Below are 19,017 nucleotides of genomic sequence, written 5' to 3'. Positions count from 1 at the left end.
AACTTCTTATTCTTTGTGTAGCTTACATGTTGTAGAAGTTTGGTTTTGGTCTATTCTGTCTAATCTAACAAAATAAGTAGATCAGAAAAGAGGTACATGAATGGCTAAGGCTAGGAAATACAAGCTCAACCTTTTAAAGTGTCCTATTTACGTCTATCTGGAACATTCTATCATGTTCACTTATTAGAAGTTACCAGCATTCCCTTGGACCTCTTATATAATGACAATAATCTCATTCATAATGGAAGATCTTTCTCGTGACATAGCCATCTCCAGAAATCCCCACTGCTTAGTGCCATGTTGCATCCAAAGTACAAATCAGGCAGTCAGAGGTACTCAATCTCACCATTGTAACCCATCTCTTGACTCTTGCTTTTGAAAAGCAAGACACAAACATCCTATATCAATTTCTTCTCGTATTTTAGATAACCCGGCATCAAGTCAAAGTCTTAATCTCAGATTCTTGTCTTAAAATAGGATCAAACATATTTTAGTGAGACTCAAGGCACTCTTCATTCTAAGGCAAACTGCTCCCCAAATGAGAGCTTATAAGATCACCCAAGTTACATGTATCCATAACACAACAGTGATACAGGCATATACTATAACTAGGATAAATGAGAAAGGTAAAGATATAATATTTCTTAAGTCCAAACCCCCAACAGGGCAAACACTGAATCATGCTTGAATTTTTTAATTGGATGTTTTATTTACATTTCAAATGTTATCCCCTTTCCTACTTTCCAGTCCAAAACCCTCCTATCCTATTTCCCCTCCACCTTATTCTATGAGGGTGTTCCCCCACTCATCCACCCACCTCTTCCCACCTCCATGCCCTGACATTCCCCTCCACTGGGGGGTCTACTCTTGGCAGGAATAAGGGCTTCTCCTCCCAATGGCACCCCACAAAGCCATCCTCTGCTACATATGCAGCAGGAGTCATGGGTCTATCTATATGTAGTCTTTGGGTAGTGGTTCAGTCTCTAGGAGCTCTGGTTGGTTCGTATTTTTGTTCTTATGGGGTTGCAAGCCCCTTCAGCTCCTTCCATACGTTCTCTAACTCCTCCAATAGGGATCTGTTCTTCGTTCAATGGTTGGCTATGATCATAAGCTTCTGTATTTGTCATGCTCTGGCAGAGCCTCTCAGGAGACAGCTATATCAGTTTCTTATCAGCGTGCTCTTCTTGGCATCAGCAATATTGTCTGGGTTTGGTGGCTGTATGTATATGGGCTGATCCCCAGGTGGGGCAGTCTCTCCTCCAAACTTTGTCTCCGTATTTCCTTCTATGAATATTTTTGTTCCTCCTTCAAAGTGAAGCATCAGCACTTTGGCTGTCCTTCTTCTTGAGCTTCATGTAGTCTGTGGAATACTCTTATCTGACTCTTTGTGTCACCTTCTTGAGTCACTGTGGCAGTGGATGGGTCCCTAATGTCCATCACTTTGGTGATGGGTGCCTGCCTACCTTTACCTTGGCAACGATGTCCAAGCTGATGACTCTATGATTCAGTGGTCTCAGGAACAACTCATCTTCAATGGCCTATCAATTGAGGTTCTAGTGTTGATTTCCTAGCGCTTGAATCTACATAGGGCATTTAATGAAATCTAGGTTGGAGTAAGCAATCTCCTAAAGCTCTTTTACTTTGTGCTCCTAGGCAGTTGTAGTATGTAGACAAACACAAAGTTTACTACCTAGGCCCTCCAAAGAAGAAATCACTGATATATACACCTTGTCAAACAGAATTATGTAGGACATTTGATGATTGTATTGCTAATGTACAGGAAGAAGATTAGAGAGGTACCTAGCAGCAAGTCCCAAATTCATGGGAACAGCCTGGAACCTCTCATTTCACACTGCTCGCATTAAAGCCCTAGAATGCTGGGAAGTGAGTGTCAGAATAAAAACTCTCCAAATGGTCTTTTCGGTCACGTCTTTCATCTTCCTGAACACCACAGATGTTATCCTTATGGGCTTTTGACGTATAACTTGGGTGCTCTTTCTCAAGTATGCTATCTTATGAGTTATAAGAAATGCAAAGCAGATTGAGTATTTTCAAGATCTTTAAGTTCTGCTCCCTTTGGCTTGTAAATTTTTCCTGTAAATAAGTTCTTACTTCTTGATTTTGTACTACAAGAAATTATGGAAGGGGATGTTATTCCTACAAGCCTTTGTGAGTTATTCTTTTTGACCAAGTACCTTATATCATCACTCACAAGTTCTTTGCTGTACAAGAGTTGCCTTTCATTCAGCTTTAGGAGTGCTACTGGCATCACTGGGAGGGGAGCCCCTAGGTCCTATGGAGGCTTGATAACCAAGGACAGGGGAATGCTAGGCCCCAGAGGCAGGAATGTGTGGGCAGCAGAATACCCTCATAGAGGCAAGAGGAGGGAGGAGAGGATGGGGGGGTTATTGAGGGAAGACTGGGAAGGGGATAACATTTGAAATGTAAACAAATAAAATAACCAATAAAAAAAGGAGTGCTACTCATTACCATTGGAATGCCATCAACAAGACCTTTACCCTCCACACATCTACCACCAGCATCCTATTCATGACCTTCCAGGTACTCTTTAAGGTAGCAGATTTCCTACCCTCCTGTGCTCTCACTAAATTGCTTTCACAGCCCATTCCAGCAATACTTCTCTGGCAGCTTCAGAACTCATCCACTCTTTTACCAGTTACCCAACTGCAAAGTTAACTCCCACATCTTCTGGCATTTACTACAGAGTTTAGTATACTGAATTCGGTGCTTATGTTTCAGGTTTCTATTCCTAAAGCCTGTCTCAGACTGAGTTAGTTATAAACTATAAAATAAACATATTGTTCAAGGTTTTGAAAGTACGAAATGAAAATGAAAGTCATTTGGTGGCTGGTGAGGACTCATCCTTTGCCTTAAAGGCCATGCTCCTATAGGGAACTATAAACAACCCCATTTATAACAGCAAAATTCTTGCGACATTATTCTTTCCTCGAGACCAATTTCTTATTCTCAGGCTGAAAAGCTTCAATTTCTGAATTGAAAGGTAGTAGATAGGTGGTAGTAGGAAGTCCCATTCAAACCACAGCAGACTAGAAGAAGGAAATGCCATACATGTAAACAATATAAACATGTAAAGAGTGAGTAGAAAAAAGTCTGGAGGTGTCACAACTCACCACTCATTTCATCCAATCTTCTCACTGTCTCTTCCTCAACCTACCAGTGCACAATTATGCCATACTTCCTACAAACCAATAAATAAGATTTCAGCCCATAAGCTTTGAGAAAAAATGTTCTGTGTTATATGCTAATGACACAATCTTTATGTATAATTAATGTATGTGTCTGTAAAATAATGTTCTTCATGTAGGATTTTATAAAACAAACTATACAGATATTCTTAAATTACATAGTTTGGAATATTCACACGTGAGAATTGATAGTCTAGAAACGGAGGATGTGCTGTTCACACTCATGTTTATACTCATGAGTGTTTGCTATGTGCATGTTTGTGTATGACATGCATGGATGGTGACATTGGGTGTCAAAACAAGAACATTTGATCCACTGAGACTGGAGTTCATAGGTTTTGAGGGGGTTTCTGAAAATTGAACCTGCGCCACCTGGAGGAATGGTGGACACTTTTAACTACTTAGTCATCTGTCAATCACCCTCCGTTATTATTTCTTGCTACCCTAAGCCTATACTTACTTGAAATTTTCCAAAAGTTGATCTCAATTTCGATGTACATGAGAAAAATGCCATAATCATTTTTATTTAACATTTGAATCAAACTAGAAAACTTGAACTACTCAAAACATCCTGTGGAGCCACCTGCTTTCTTGCTAAATTTTTCTTTCTCATTTCAGAAGAACTTATAAGCACATGATAATTTGATACCATATTTACAATGCTACCATTAACAGTAAAAGTACTTTCATATTGTATAAGAGAGATTAAAATAATCTGTCTCATTGTTCACTGGCTTTATGTTATACTTGTTTAACGGAATTTGTTAGTAATTCACCTATTTCTGACTCCCCTGGGAAAAAACAAAAATGTCACTCAGAATCAAGTGGCAAAGTCTTTTCTGGTGTTCTCATCGATTTTATTCTGCTCAATTGCTTGCAGTTGCCTGACCTCATTTTGCCATGTCAATATCTCTCAGACAACACTTCTGTCTTACATGAATCTTTCCAATTTAATTTTTCATATATTAATTTGGTAGAGCTGCTGTCACACTGTATAGTACCTTCACTGTTCAGTGAGACTATTCCGTAGGTTTATTAGCTCCCAGGAGAAAGTCAACAAGGAAATAAAAAAAAATAAAACAACCACAGAAAATTAAAATCTTATGTTCTGCATTGGATTACACAGATAGATGAAATGGTTTTAAGAACTCCAACTTCCCCAGGACATTCAAGCACATTTTTAAAAAGGAAAAATCAGTGCAAGTAATTTCATAACATCATATGAATCATGCAAATCCAATCACCTGAAGCAAGTGGCCATAATCCAAAGGGGGAATAAAAACAGAAAAGACTTTCAGTAACTTCTGACAGAGGGACTTCTGACATCTATCTAAAGAATCCCTTTTCTCTCTTGCCTCTAAAGGGCAAGGGTTATCAAGTTATTTCTACCAACCTAAGGAAGTTAAGAAGTTTCTGAGGCTTCTCTGCCTGTTCTCACACTAGCATCTCTTAATTGCCCTCCTATTTGAATATGATATATATTTCTTGCTGATACTTTACTAACAACCAATAAAGGATCAAATATTGTGCTCAGTGGTTAAGAGCATCTGCTGCTCTTCTAGAGAACCAAAGTTCAATTATCAGAACCATGTCAGGCACAAACAGCTGTGACTCCAGGTCCAAGCAATACAATGTTTCTTGTCTCCATGACTCCTGTACTTTTGTGCCCATACCAACACAGAGACAAACACCTACACATAATTAAACATAATGAAAATACATCTTTAAAATGTCGTTTCTAGGCACAGTACTAGAGAAAAATGGTTAAACTATTCTTAGAAAATCCATATGTAACATTGATGCATTTCTGATATGATTTCAGCTACATATTTCAAGCGTAGCAGTAGAGATTCTACAATAGCAGGAATAGCAGGTCTGAAAGCTAACAGACTATGAAGATCCCTTGCTGGAACTGATGAGAGCTATGGCAGCACTTATTCTGATACTCTGAGAAACTCAAATGTCAAGTATCGAAGCTGTCTGAGGAATGAATCTTTCTGTGTAAGCAGTTAGCATCCTTAGTGTAAAAGATCAATGGAGGAGTGAGGAATAGCAGAATCGCAGAAGATTAGAATGGACATGTCAAAAAATTTAAGGCTCTTTATTTATGCTTGGCATACTTTATTTAACCTGTTTTGTATACACTGATTGATTCTATTTATTTTTTGAGAACCACTGATTTCTAAGTCACGTGGCCTGAATTTAGCTCCCAGTGGCCTGTTTTTCTACCCCTTTTCACCTGGTAACTGGCTATTTTCTGCAGTTCCTGATTGTAAGTACTTCTCCCCATTGGAATCCGTATGCAAACACATGATAGCACTTTTTACGTTCTCTTACTATGGCGTGTTGTTGACTGTTCATGATGTGGAACACGTGGCAACATGTGGCAGTTCCTCATTCAGTTCAATGTAGAGCTCACCAAAGGCATGGTGCTAATTCTGCATTCTCAAATGACTGTGTACTTCTGCAATGATATTTATTTCACAAAAAAATCTATATTTTTCTTTCCTTAACTCATCAGTGAATAACATCAAACTATAAATACTTAATGAATTAATGAGTGGAAGAATGGTCTAATAGATGCATGGAATATATATAAATGGGTGGAAGGATAGCTGCATGAATATATGTATATATGTATGGATGGATGGATCATAACTTCATTAGAAGACAGGAAAATTATCTAGTTTATAATATTTGGATTCTGGACTGAAAAACATAAATATTTCTTCCTTACTATATGTGGAATTTTTTTTCTTACTGAAATTAATTGGATACATATGCAATTAGCATATAATTGCTGAGCACTGGCTACCATAAATGAACTGGGTTATTTTGCTGCCTGACTTAAGTTGAATAAAATGTTAACAAAATCTCTGAAAACATCCCACATTAATTGAACTTCATTCACAGAACTAGGAGAATTCATGACACAGAGAAATAGCACAGGCTGAATCCTGCCTTTAGTTATATTTTGGTAGAAAATGATGCTCGAAAAATCTGTTAGAATCTTTCTTACACACATCTATTTTAACAGTAAGCTGCTCATGGAAATCACTGTGAAGCCTGGGAAATAATATGATGAATGACTACGTAGGAATCACTGGATGATATTCCTCTACACGATAATACAGCAGGATTTGATGACTAAGGGTATTTTCATCCAATTGGCACACAATTTTCACAATGACTATTATAAGTCTCAAAAGCATGGAGCTGACCAAGCCAGCGTGTTCCCTCTCACTGTAAGTATCCCAATGTAACTGCTTATTTCTCTGGCCTTTACAATTCTACTATCCCATGATGTTGTAGTTGCTAGGCAACCTTAGCAACACTGTGGTGTGCATACTTAAAAAGATGAAGGCAATAAGATATGTTTGCTGGTTTATTTATAGAGGAGAAAAGATTCAGATCCAAAATAAAATATTTTTTTTCAGGATGGTACACGGCAGTGACTGGGTAAAAATTTTCCCACTTCTCTGCAATCGCACTGACACTCTTTTTTTTCCTGAAAAGGGAAAAATGACACTGAAATATTTCCTCACTTTATGTGAACATTTGTGTGATCATTTTTGATGGGGATAAACCATCAGTATCTTAAGGGATTTTTGACCGTGGAAGTTCATGTGATGAATGGATTCTAAGGACAGGACATTTGAAGGACAATATTAAGTATGAATTATTGCGATCCAATTATCCACTGGGCAAACTAAGCCATCAAAATATATAAGTTGTCACAAAGAGTACCGAGGCATTCCATTTGACTCAGGTGAGATGGGATGAGGGGCAGAAGTTTGACTCATAAAATCCTGGATGCTACAGGGTAATAGTTACTGATTCCACCATATTTATAGGTCACTAATGGTAAGTGATCCAGAAGAAATGGTGGCAGCAAATTGTCCTTGGCCCTTGTCAAAAAAGAAAGAAATCATACAGGATTGTAGTCAAAGAGCGAAAACTTAATCTATTCTCAAAGGCGATTTGTTAGCATAATACAGAAATAATGTTGACACATAATATATTGCTTATTTTCATTGTTTTTTGCCAATATAATCAATTTCGTGGACAATCTGTCATACTGAGGAAAATAAAATACCCCTGCATACTCCTTTTAGTCACAAAGGTTAAAATAACTATTTTCACTCTCTTGAAAGATTCATTTAATTTATTATTTACATGTATGTGTGTGATCCTACATGGATATATATGCATGAGTGTGGAGGAGTTTACAGAGGAAAGACAAGGGTATTATGTCCTCTAAAACTGAAGTTTCAGCCAATTTTGAACTGCCATGTGGACACTGGTAATTGAACCTGGTCCTCTGCAGAGCAGGAAGTGCTCTGTAGAACTAAGCTATCTCTCAGGTACTGATGCTCCCTTTGGAGCACCCACAGTGAGCAGAATATTAGACAACCTGACAGGCCATTTCCCTTCTCCTTGAGACATTTCTCTTTACATGAGGTCAATATATTGGACTGTAATTATCCTTCCTCATTGTATCTATGATGTCTCAGGAAACAAAGGTATTTTCCAAGTTTTTATATTTTATCTTTTAATTCTATTTCCAAGATACTTTTATACAAAGTTTCAAAGAAAATAACATTGATTGGTGATATTTCTTATGATTTATATTTATTGAAGGTGCTTGATATTTGAACTTGATAACATTCTAGGTTGTTTTTAGATTTTATTTGCCAACATAATTAAAAACCCATCAAATCACCCAGAATTGTGCTTCAGTGAAGTGCAGAGAAAGGACTCAGCTGAAGCTTCAATATTTTCCTAGGGTAATAAAAACCACAGGGAAACTACATAAAGAATAAGTATTTTATTCTAAAATATAAATTGTTCCTACTTTTGTCTGCTGTTGTGCTGAAATCCATTAATTAGCACTTAAGAAATTCACAAAATATTTGCTCAGAATCGTTAAAATTAAATTAGATGATCAACAGAAGTCAGTCACATACTGCTCCTTCTCATAAACTTTGTGGTCAAATATTTTTATCAAAACAAAAGTAAAAGTTTCCTAATCATGATGGATTATACCTGTAATATCATTTGGGAAGCTGGAGCCAAAGGCTTGTGAGTTTGTATATAGCCTGAATTATACAGTGAGAGATTCTGTCAAAATGTAAAATAAATTGCAATGAAATACAATAAAGTGAGAGTTACAGGAAGTACAGTAGACCACCTCATAGGAAGGATAACCTTCAATACACAGATGGGAGGGTAACCATACAAGAGTTTGAATGATCATGACTTTTCTACGGAAATCCTGGAGATATTCAATTTCCATTCACTGCATTGCACACAGCTGCAAACATGTCTATGCTTATACGAGAGCTCCCTGCTGGGCAGAGTACCACATTAATTTACCACAATGAGGATAGAATGAGCATTATGCTCTGGTCTCCACCACACGTGTCCCACCCTTGCTAGCAGCCTGTCTAAACCAATTTGGGAGCAGATTCTTTTGTTTGTGTTAACTTGCAAGTTGGTGTTTTAGTGAGGACTGACAGGTTTCCGTATCACAAGAGGTCAAAAGGGTTAGGAAGGAATTTACAGTGGGTGTCAGTGGGGCAAGGCAGTTGACACCTCTGCTTCCATATACAGCTCAAACTCCGCTCGTCTCCCCTAACCATGGAAATGTATGTACTCCAGATAATTCTCTACTTCTTTTTTAAATCTTTTCAACCAATTCTGTATTGTCATCTCATTCTCCATTTTAATTGTCACAAATTGGGAGAATTATGGTTACAGAACTAAGGAATGAATTTCATTTTTTTGCAAAAAATGTTTAAGAGTGGTTATTAGATTTTTTTCAAGAACAATTAGTTCTTTTCAGGATTGATCAATGAATTGTTGTTTACTAAATACGTCAAACTTCTACATTTATGTAATATATTTACACAATGAAGTCTTTACATTTTTAAACTTGTTTATGTGATTCCTTTGATAAAATTTCTTAAGGCAGCCACTCAACTACAGACAAAAAAATGTACTCAAATAAAATTTCAATAAGTTTTAGTGTGTTGAATAGAACATGAAAATAGATTATTTTAAAAAAATATATCATACATGTTAATTATGATTTTATTTTTTCAGATAATAATATAATTAGATTATCTCTGCATCCACTTTCCTCCCTCCAAAAACTTCTGCTTTCTCTCTAGCAAATTCGCCACTTCTTTTCTTTAGCTGTTGTATACATATATCTATACGTATGTCTATGTGTGTATGTATACACTTTATACGTACAACCTTTTCGGTCTGTATTTTACTTCTCTGTATGTTTGTGTGGCTGACCATTTTGTGCTGCATATCCAATTAGTGTGCTATTCCCTGGAGGAGATTATTTTGCCAACTCTCAACATCCTTTAGTTCTGCTTAGTTCTTTGTACAGGGTTAAGACACTGTGAGATAAGGGATCAGTGAGAAAGACAGGCTGGAATGATTTTAAGAGACAGAGGAACAGAATTGTTTCTCTAAGATTGTGTTTCCTAGGAGTGTCAGAAGTTATACCATAAATTCTAAGCAATATGGCTGTGTGAACATGAACTGAACTAGGATGCCATCAACAGACACGCCATTGTGAAGAGGCAAGCATATCGTTCCTAACAGCTTACGACATTCATAGTCATTTCAATAATATATTGAATAATAATAATAATACCTCATTTTGAAAAATCATAATACATCATACATATTTGCTGCTGAATTAAACAACTAATGCATTGCACTATGAGCTCGGAAATAATCCTATTTAGTTACCTCAAAGAAAGGGCTGAGTTATAACTAACACTGGAGCTGGGAAGATAGCTCAGTGATGGAGTGCTCACCAACCCTGCCCAAGGCTCTGAGCTCCTTAGTGCCTGAAGAAGAAAAACGTAATCAGTAAGAGTACATAAACAAGATTAAGTCACAACCATAAGACTTAAAAGAAAAACCCGCAGGGGCATAACTTTTATTTTCAAAGCATAAGTAAATCTGTATTTTCCCCACACAAAGAAATAAAATAGAAAAACATGATATTAAAACACATTATTCTAATAACAAGAGTTGCTCGAGCTCAGGTATTTAAAATAACTAATGTTGCAATGTAAGGACCGAAAAGCAGTGCATTGTTGATGTATTAATCATCGTGTAATGGCTCAGGACTAATTTTATCACATCAAAGGAGAGTCAAAACTAAAAAGGGATATTTTTTGTGCTAATTTTCTGCTCTGTATGATTTACCCATAAAAAAGTTCATCACCACAGGTTTAAATAAACCTTGATTTACAGAAATTGTTATTAAAATATTAAATAAAGTTCAATATTTCAAAAAAGTCTTTAAACTTTAAATGTCAGGCAATCACCATATGTTGGCAATTTTACTCTTGAATATTCAAGAACTGTTTCAGCTGTGGAGAGGGAGAGAAGAGGGGATTGGGGGAGTGAATACAATAAGAAAAATTAAAACTAAGAGTCATTTGAAGAGGTCATAAGGAAACCTAGTAGACCCTTCCAAAAATGTATACATGTATACGTTTAAATGAAATTTCAGAATAGCTAAAATGAAACGCAAACTGGACATCGCTTATCAATAAATGAGGTTTACAGAGCTACTAATGGTTATATCTAATAAAGTTGTTAACCAGGCTTGAGGGGTGGCTGAGTGGTTAAGAGCACTGACTGCTCTTCAGTGACCTGAGCACAATTCCCAGCAACCACATGGTAGCTCACAGCCATCTGTAATGAAATCTGATTCCCTACTCTAGTGTGTCTGAAGACAGAGACAGTGTACTCACATATATAAAATAAATAAATCTTTTTAAAAAAAGCTGTTAACCAAAGTGGCTGTCCTCCATAAACTGACGGGAATCTTCTGTCACTGAAGACAACACCTACACAAGTCACTTACACTGAGAAGCTGAGCTAGTGCCTACCTAGAGCCTTCCCCACTTCTGACTACTGTTCATGGTACTAGAAGGTACTGTGTCCATTTCCAAAGGAGAAGCATGAACACAAGTCCAGCCTCAAAAACCTTTAGTCTACAATGGTGACCTATAAACTAGAATCATGGTGGTACAAAGATTGTGGGAGTAACCAGCCAATAATCGGATTGGATTTAATGCCCACTCCATGATGCGAAACCTAATTCTGATACCACTCAGGTGGCAAATAATCTAAGACTTCATAAGCCAGGGACTAGGAAAAGACAAATAATACTGTTCTGCTAAAGGATGGCAGCATGCACTGGCCCCTAACAACATTCTGTGTACATTATGATCAATCCCTTGCCCAGCCATCATCAGCGAAGCTTCCTCTTGCAAAAGATGGGAACAACAACTGAGATCCACACCCGGACAATTGAGCAACAAGTAGATTTTGGAACATTCGTTCCTACGTGGGATGCCTTCATAAAATCACTCCCCTCGGTGCTAGGGACTGTAGTTTAAGAGGAGGCAGGATAACGACTATAAAAACCAGATGGAATGGAGGACCTCAAGGAAACAAGAGTTTCTAAGCACAAGACGACTGATGCACACATGCGCTCACAGAGGCTGTGGCAGCATGCACAGGACCTGCAGGGATATTCACCAAATGAGGTCCCAGTGCTAAAAGAAGACACGAACCCTATATCTAACCCATAAGTAATACCCAATTAATACGTGCTCATCAAGGAAAAATTAAATTTCTCCAATAGAGTCTTATTTCAGATACAGACTCTAAGGCCAGGCCCCATTCCCAGCAGTAGATGACAATCACAAAATGAACTCAACTGCATCTTTGAAGGTCCTTTGTCTCATGACTTTTTATGCCATTTTTCTAACATTACAAATCCTTTGAATATACCATGGCTCTTGATTTTAAGTTTCAATTTCTGGAAACTTGGTTGTCTCTGCATCTATATGTGCTTCTCATGCTTTTTCTTTGTCTTTGTTTGTTTGTTTATTTTGTCCTATTACACTTTACTTATTTGTGTATTATTATCATTATTCTTAAGAGCTTATAGTCATGGCCACATGTGAATGACAGATTCAGAGGCCAGAAATACACTGCAAGTACATCAAGGCGACAAGCTTGCTAAGAACAGCATTAGAAGTGGCAAAGAAGCGAATGCCTTCCAGCAGGAAAAGGAGTCTTCATTTCAGAATGGAGGCGGTAAGAACACTTTTTGAAGTTATGTTAAAATTTTAGATCCAAAAAAAAAAACCTTCTGATTTTTATAATTGATCACAGCTCAAAAAAATTACCATTGTAAATAAATCCATGGGTGAATTTCTGAACAATTTTCCATGGATAATGTTCTTTCCTATAAAAGAAAAAGATTTTCATTAACAGTTCAAAACAATACAAGGGCTCATGCATGGAAGAAGACCACAGAACATTTCTGTATGCCTGAAATTATATAGTGAAGGCATCTCAATAGCATCAAAAACCATCAAAAAGGGAATTAATCCAAGGGAAAAGATGTACAACGAAGGCTAAGGACAGCTCATAGTCTGATGCCTGAATATTCATTTACTGTAGGGGAAGAAGTAGCGGCTCACTGACTGAGACTAAGTCCAGCCACTGGCGTTCTTCACTCCCACTGTGTCATGTCTCCTCTGCCTTCTTCCCTTTCTTTGTCTATGTTCTCTCTTGTTGCCTACTTTTCTTTGTTAGCCTTTTTTTCGCCTCCCCCCTTCTTGCTTTGTGTGTACGTACGTGTGTGTGTGTGTGTGTGTGTGTGTGTGTGTGTGTGTGTGTACAGTCTTTCTGTCATCTCTACTCCAACATAAAGATTTAAAAACTTGGTTAAGTTTTTGAATAAAAAAAATGTTTACTTAAGAAATAGCAAACAGTAACAAGTAAAACCACCAGGTGTACATAGTTACGTAATCATTTTAAACTCCATAAATTATTAAAAGTATTTTTAGAGGTTTGAACCATTTCATTGGATCACTTTTAGTCTTTGCATACCAGTTTGCATGTACTTGAGAATGGGCCTTATCATATGCTTTCTTCTGCATATGTTTGTACTATATATTGTATTTTTATTTCCAGATCTTTTCTATGTTTGCTGACACTAAGTGCATATTTCCCCACAACTGTAAGTTATTCATTTAAACACACATACTTTTTACCTTAGGATTTCATTGCTGTGAATAGACACCATGACCAAGTCAACTCTTAGGAAGGAAAACATATGAATGAGACTGGTTTACAATTTCAGAGCTTTAGATCATTACCGTCATGGTGGGAAGCATCATAGCGTGCAGGCAGACATGGTGCTAGAGGAGCAAGAGTTCTCCATCGTTATCCTCAGACAGCAAAAAGAGTCTGTGTGCCACACTGGATGGAGCTTGAGCATAGGAGACCCCAAAGCATTTCAAATTTTATCCCCTTTCTCATTTTCCCTTCCACAAACCATCTATCCCATTCCCCTCCCCCTGCTTCTAAAAGGATGCTCCTTTACCCACCCACCCCCACCTCACCACCTAGGAATTCCCCTACACTGTGGCCTTCACAGGACCAAGGTCCTCTCCTCCCATAGATGCCAGATAAGGCCATCCTCTACCACATATGCAGCTGGAGTCATGGGTCCCTCCATGTGTACACTTTGGTTGGTGGTTTAGCCCCTGGGAGTTCTGGGAGGTGGGTCTGGTTGGTTGATATTGCTGTTCTTTCTATGGGTTGCAAACCCCTTCAACATATGGGATGAATCCCCAGGTGGGATGGTCTCTGGCTGGCCTTTCATTTAGCCTCTGCTCCACTCTTTGCCCTTGTATTTCTTTTAGACAGGAGAAAATTTGGGGGTTAACATTTTTGAGATGGGTGAGTGGCCCCCTCCCTCAACTGGGAGCCATGCCTATCTACTAGAGGTGGTCTCTACAAGTTATATGTCCCCTTTGTTGGGTATTTCAGCTAAAGTCAACCCCATTGGGTTCTGAGAGCCTCTTGATTCCCTGGTGTCTGGGACATTCTAGTGGCTACCCAAGTTCCCACCATTGCTACATATTGCTATTTGATATCCTGAACCTCTGTATTTATCTCCTGTCCCTTCTAATGCCTGATCCTTCCCCCCTTTCTCCCTCCCTCTCCTCTCCCTCCCACGTCCCTCCCTCCCTCTACTTCCTGTTATTATTTTGTTCCCCTTTCTATGTAGGATTGAAGCATCTACACTTTAGTCTTCCTTCTTCTTAAGCCCCATATGGTTTGTGGAATGGAAAAGGCATATCAGCAATAAAAATTGATCCTGAGATTAGTTTTCTAAATGCCTTGAAATTAAGAAATATTCATTTCAGCCATAAAAAAAATGATGATGCCATGTCCAGGAAAGTCTCCTGTGGGCCTGTGGCCTTTCCTAGATGGCTCCTGACATCCAACAAAGCCAAATCTATTCCAAGAAGGCCACACCTCCTAATAGTGCTCCTCTCTATGGGCCAAGCATTCAAACACCTGGAGGCAATCAAACCACCATATTTATTCAACCTGTTAGTATGGCCTTTTAATCATTAAAAAAATATAAATGTAGCATTTGCTGCTCCATTGCCCTGGGTTATTGTAATGGCTTCATGACATACACTTAAAACATTAAAGTGAGTGTTATGAACTTGGAAATATATAAATATAGGGTACACACTATGGTAAGGAAAGCCGTTCAGTGCTCAACCATCAGAAGTTTCTTCCTGCAAATGAGTACAAATACAGAAACCCACAGCCAAGCACTCTGCAGTGAGTGAAAGACCTTGGAACACAGCCCTAAATGAGATGTTGCCATGAAACCCCTCCAGTTTGGACTCAGGAAACCCTAAAGAAGAGGATGAAGAAAGAGTAGAAGATCAAGAGAGGATGAAGTACATCAAGAAAACAAGGCCTGGGGTTGGGGATTCAGCTCAGTGGTAGAGTGCTTGCCTAGCAAGCTTCAAGACCCCGGGTTCGGTCCCCAGCTCCAGAAAAAAAAAAAAGAAAAGAAAACAAGGCCCTCTAAATCACCAAGACAAACACACACATGAATTCACTGAGACTGAAGCAACAGGCCCAGGGCCTACAAAGGCCTGCACCAGATGGGGTCTTAGAGGTAAAAGGAAAAGTGGGAACGGGCTGGAGAGGTGGCTCAGTGGTTAGAGCACCGACTGCTCTTCCAGAGGTCCTGAGTTCAAATCCCAGCAACCACATGGTGGCTCACAGCCATCTGTAATGGGATCTGATTCCCTCTTCTGTATCTGAAGACAGCTACAGTGTACTTATATAATAAAAAAAGAAATCTTAAAAAAAAAAGAAAAGTAGGAACATAGGAATCTCTAACCCCTTTAATCTCTAATTAATCTTCAATAAATCATCATTTGTGAAGAAAAATTTTTGTCCAAGAGCATCTCACTGGGTAGGTAAATTACTCTTAAGCAGAGGCTGCACGAACAGCAATTGATGGCCAAGAGAAAAAGAACTCAATAACATCAGAAATTCCTTGTCTAACAAGTTACTTTAGAGCTTGTCCTTTTGTTAAAAAAACTACTTTTAATCTCTCTCTCTCTCTCTCTCTCTCTCTCTCTCTCTCTCTCTCTCTCTCTCTCTTTCTCTGTGTGTGTGTGCATGTGTGTATGTATATGATGTATATGATCTATATGTGTATGTGTATATGTGTGTGTATATGTATGTGTATATGTGTGTGTATATGTTCTTTTTACTGTACCAGTCCTTTGAATATATTATGACATCCAGTTTAGTGTTCTTATAGAATTTCTGACTGTTAAGTGAGTCTCTGTTTCTTGTGTTCCTTTCCTTCATTTGTGTTGTACTACTCTGAGATATTAGTTTTATTTTATTTTTATGCCTTAGAAGCCTCTTTTTTTCTAATGAGAGCCAAGAAAGAGCTATATGTAGACTAGAGGGGACATGTACTGTGGTATTGTGATCTGTCTTCCTTTGACAGTGGTGTCTGGGTGCTGCCAATACAGTAGCTCAGAGAGGAGAAGGCAGGTGAGGAGACAGAAATGAACTGGGGAGATTGAATACCAGGCACAGTAGGAAAGGTATGGGTCTACCCTTATCCTAATAGTTCCCTTGGAGGAGTGGCCCTTCGATTAGCTGGAGTTAGGGGCTGGAATTCGATGGCTGGAAGGTCATTCACATTGGAAATTGATTTTATGGAATCATAAATCAACATGAGATTGATATTCAATATTAGTTTAGCTCAGGAAAAATGATTTTAAGTGGTTGTTTTCCTCTGTGGAAATACAAATATAAGACATCTCAAACTCTCGTGAGGTTAACATCTGGTTTTGAGTTAAAATCCATTGAAAAAAATGTTTTCTTTCATAAGTGAAGGAAGTTTCACAAAGCTCCAGCTGAATTATGGAACCACAAAGTAATTAGTGTATTGTAATAGTGTGGGACACAAAGTGTGGTTTATTGAGTTCTCTGTGAGCTTCCATTACTATTTATATATACAGACAAAGGAAAAGGTAAGTGGAAATGCCAGGTGAGTAGAGTCTGTGTCTTGTGCTTTTACACAATAAACTGTACTCTAACCCCGTTACTGGCAAATTTCAGAGCTTTATTATTCTTTACCGTGATACTAACATAGTGGTGACATAGTGGGGATCCATTATTACAACTATGTTTTTCCTTTCACACATATACAGACCATTCCATGTTGACTGGCAAATGTCACATACATGATAGTTAGGTTATAACAAACTACAATTTGGTAAAATGACAAAAACTTTGTACATGTAAGCAAGTAAGGCCTTTTTCTGTTGCATTCTTGTCCATGCTTGGCATGATCAGTTATAAGAGTAACACAATATTGTGAGAAAATTTAAGGTCACAGGCATACGTTAAATAGCCACAAAGACATATTTGAAACGTATTTTTCTGAAAATTACCTATATCTCTTTTAAAAGTCAAAAGCTATTTCCCTTGGTAATTTTTCATGAAGTAGCAACCTTTTCTAAATTCAACCAAAATATTATTTTATTGCTAATACTATTGCTTTTTATCAATTAAGTTTTAGTAAGATTTAAAGTTAGCAATAGTGGTTCAAAATATTTTGTAGTTAAATTAACAATGGCAAGTATCATTTGAAAATTTAACATACAGTTGTATTCAAGATGACCATGCATTTTTGAATGGTACTATTTTGTTAATTACTGTAGGGGTTTGAACATGTTTGGGTTCCATAGAATCATGGCTTTGAATACTTGCCCCACAGGGAGTAATACTATTGGAGGTGTTTTCTTGTTGGAATAGGTGTGTCCTTGTTGGAGGAATGTGTCACTATGGGAGTGAGCTTTGCCAGTCTTCTCCTGGTTCCCTTCAGAAAAAGACAGAGCTCTTAGCTTCTTCTTTAGCACCATGTCTGCCTGCATGCTGCCATAATTCCCAACTACTTGATAACCTGTGAACCCCCAGGTTCATCCTTAGCTGAATGTTGTGCTTTATAAGAGTTGCCTTTGTCATGGTGTCTTGTCACAGCAATGGAAACCCAAACTAAGACAGTCAAAATTGATATTAATATCACACATTAATTACTATAAAATCTACCACAATACCATATAGAAAATTTGCATTCACAATTTGATTATTCAAAAAAAATCAGATCAGTTAATTGAATATAGAACATATTTTGAATCATATTAATAATTGCAAATTTTCCTGATACATTATAGTAAATTGCTATTAGATTATATTAATATACCTAAAATAACAAAGAAAATTTATAATTTGCTATTGTACTGGCCTACTCATTATCCTATGGTAAAACTCTTACTGTGACCCTTTGTTCTTCTGATTCCTCACAAAATAGTCACATGTAAAGCACTTGGTCTCTTATCTGTGCGTTTGCCTTTTTAAAAATGTGTGTGGCTACATACGTTTCCTGTACCTGAAGTTTAATGTGAATTCCTATGCAAATAATTTCTTATTTTAAAGTGATAAGATAGATCAGAACAACATAATGTAATGCTAATATTTCACTTGAATCTGTTATATTAACAAGGAAAGGCATGACAAGTTTAACAGTTCACAATGGCCATCTGAATTCCTGACAACAACTAAATATTCATCAAATGCACATAATAACTGGGCTTTAATAGAGTTGTTCAAATACATGTAATCTTGGTCTGCACCCATGTTGTGTTATGTTAAATATCACCCATAAATAGAACTGTGCTTCCTCTAAGCAATTTTTAGCACAATGCTAGTTTATAAACAAATAGACTGAAACTCACCAATCTGATGTTCAAAATTCTTTGAAAAGTCACCTTACCTGCCTGGTAATGCTGTCAATCACTGGCTCTCAGAATGGGTGCCCCCAGATTTCCAAAGCATTCTCTGTAGTGTCAAGAATGGTTCCTATTCTCACATTTCCCTTATTTGTGTATGTAGTTCATCCTACTGTAGCGAATCTCTTCTATATTTCGTGACATTTGATGGGATCTTCTACAGCTTAGAATCTGCATGAAGTTGCTTCTATTTCCCCCTGTACTTTGCTTCTGTGCACTGCTGCTGATACACTCAGGCTGGCCCTTCTTTTTCCAGTAGTTATGTCAACACGAGGAAACTACTTCATGGGAGTGGGTAGGCATTAGAGAATCTTCCAAACTTATAAGGATGATAATACTAAACTCTTACTTATAGTGGTTTGTCCTTCTACACTAACATACATCAACCTTTGGCACACTAACATGCATTGTCATTAATAATGTATTGATAATGATGTGGTTTCCATAATATCACCTTTCCAGTCTTCGGAGAACCTCATGTGTCCCTATTATTTGTATTATTCAGTTATATGTTTCTTCTATCAGAAGATTTTAGG

The 19,017-nt window shown here is 37.6% G+C and overlaps 1 long non-coding RNA gene across 1 annotated transcript; it reads right to left on the bottom strand.

Moving 5' to 3' along the window:
• Nucleotides 1-740: 740 nt before the first annotated feature.
• LOC120102247 (uncharacterized) lies at nt 741-13,215 on the bottom strand. The gene is made up of 4 exons (XR_005503497.2): nt 12,467-13,215; nt 9,999-10,099; nt 5,565-5,691; nt 741-3,220 (listed from the first exon to the last, which is right to left on the bottom strand). It is a non-coding gene; the product is annotated as an uncharacterized LOC120102247 (long non-coding RNA).
• Between the last annotated feature and the right edge of the window lie 5,802 nt (nt 13,216-19,017).

Source organism: Rattus norvegicus, chromosome 4 (genome assembly GCF_036323735.1).
Source record: "Rattus norvegicus strain BN/NHsdMcwi chromosome 4, GRCr8, whole genome shotgun sequence".
Classification (NCBI taxonomy): Eukaryota; Metazoa; Chordata; class Mammalia; order Rodentia; family Muridae; genus Rattus; species Rattus norvegicus.
Note: the sequence above shows the minus strand (reverse complement) of the source record. Positions and strands in the feature narration are given on the sequence as shown.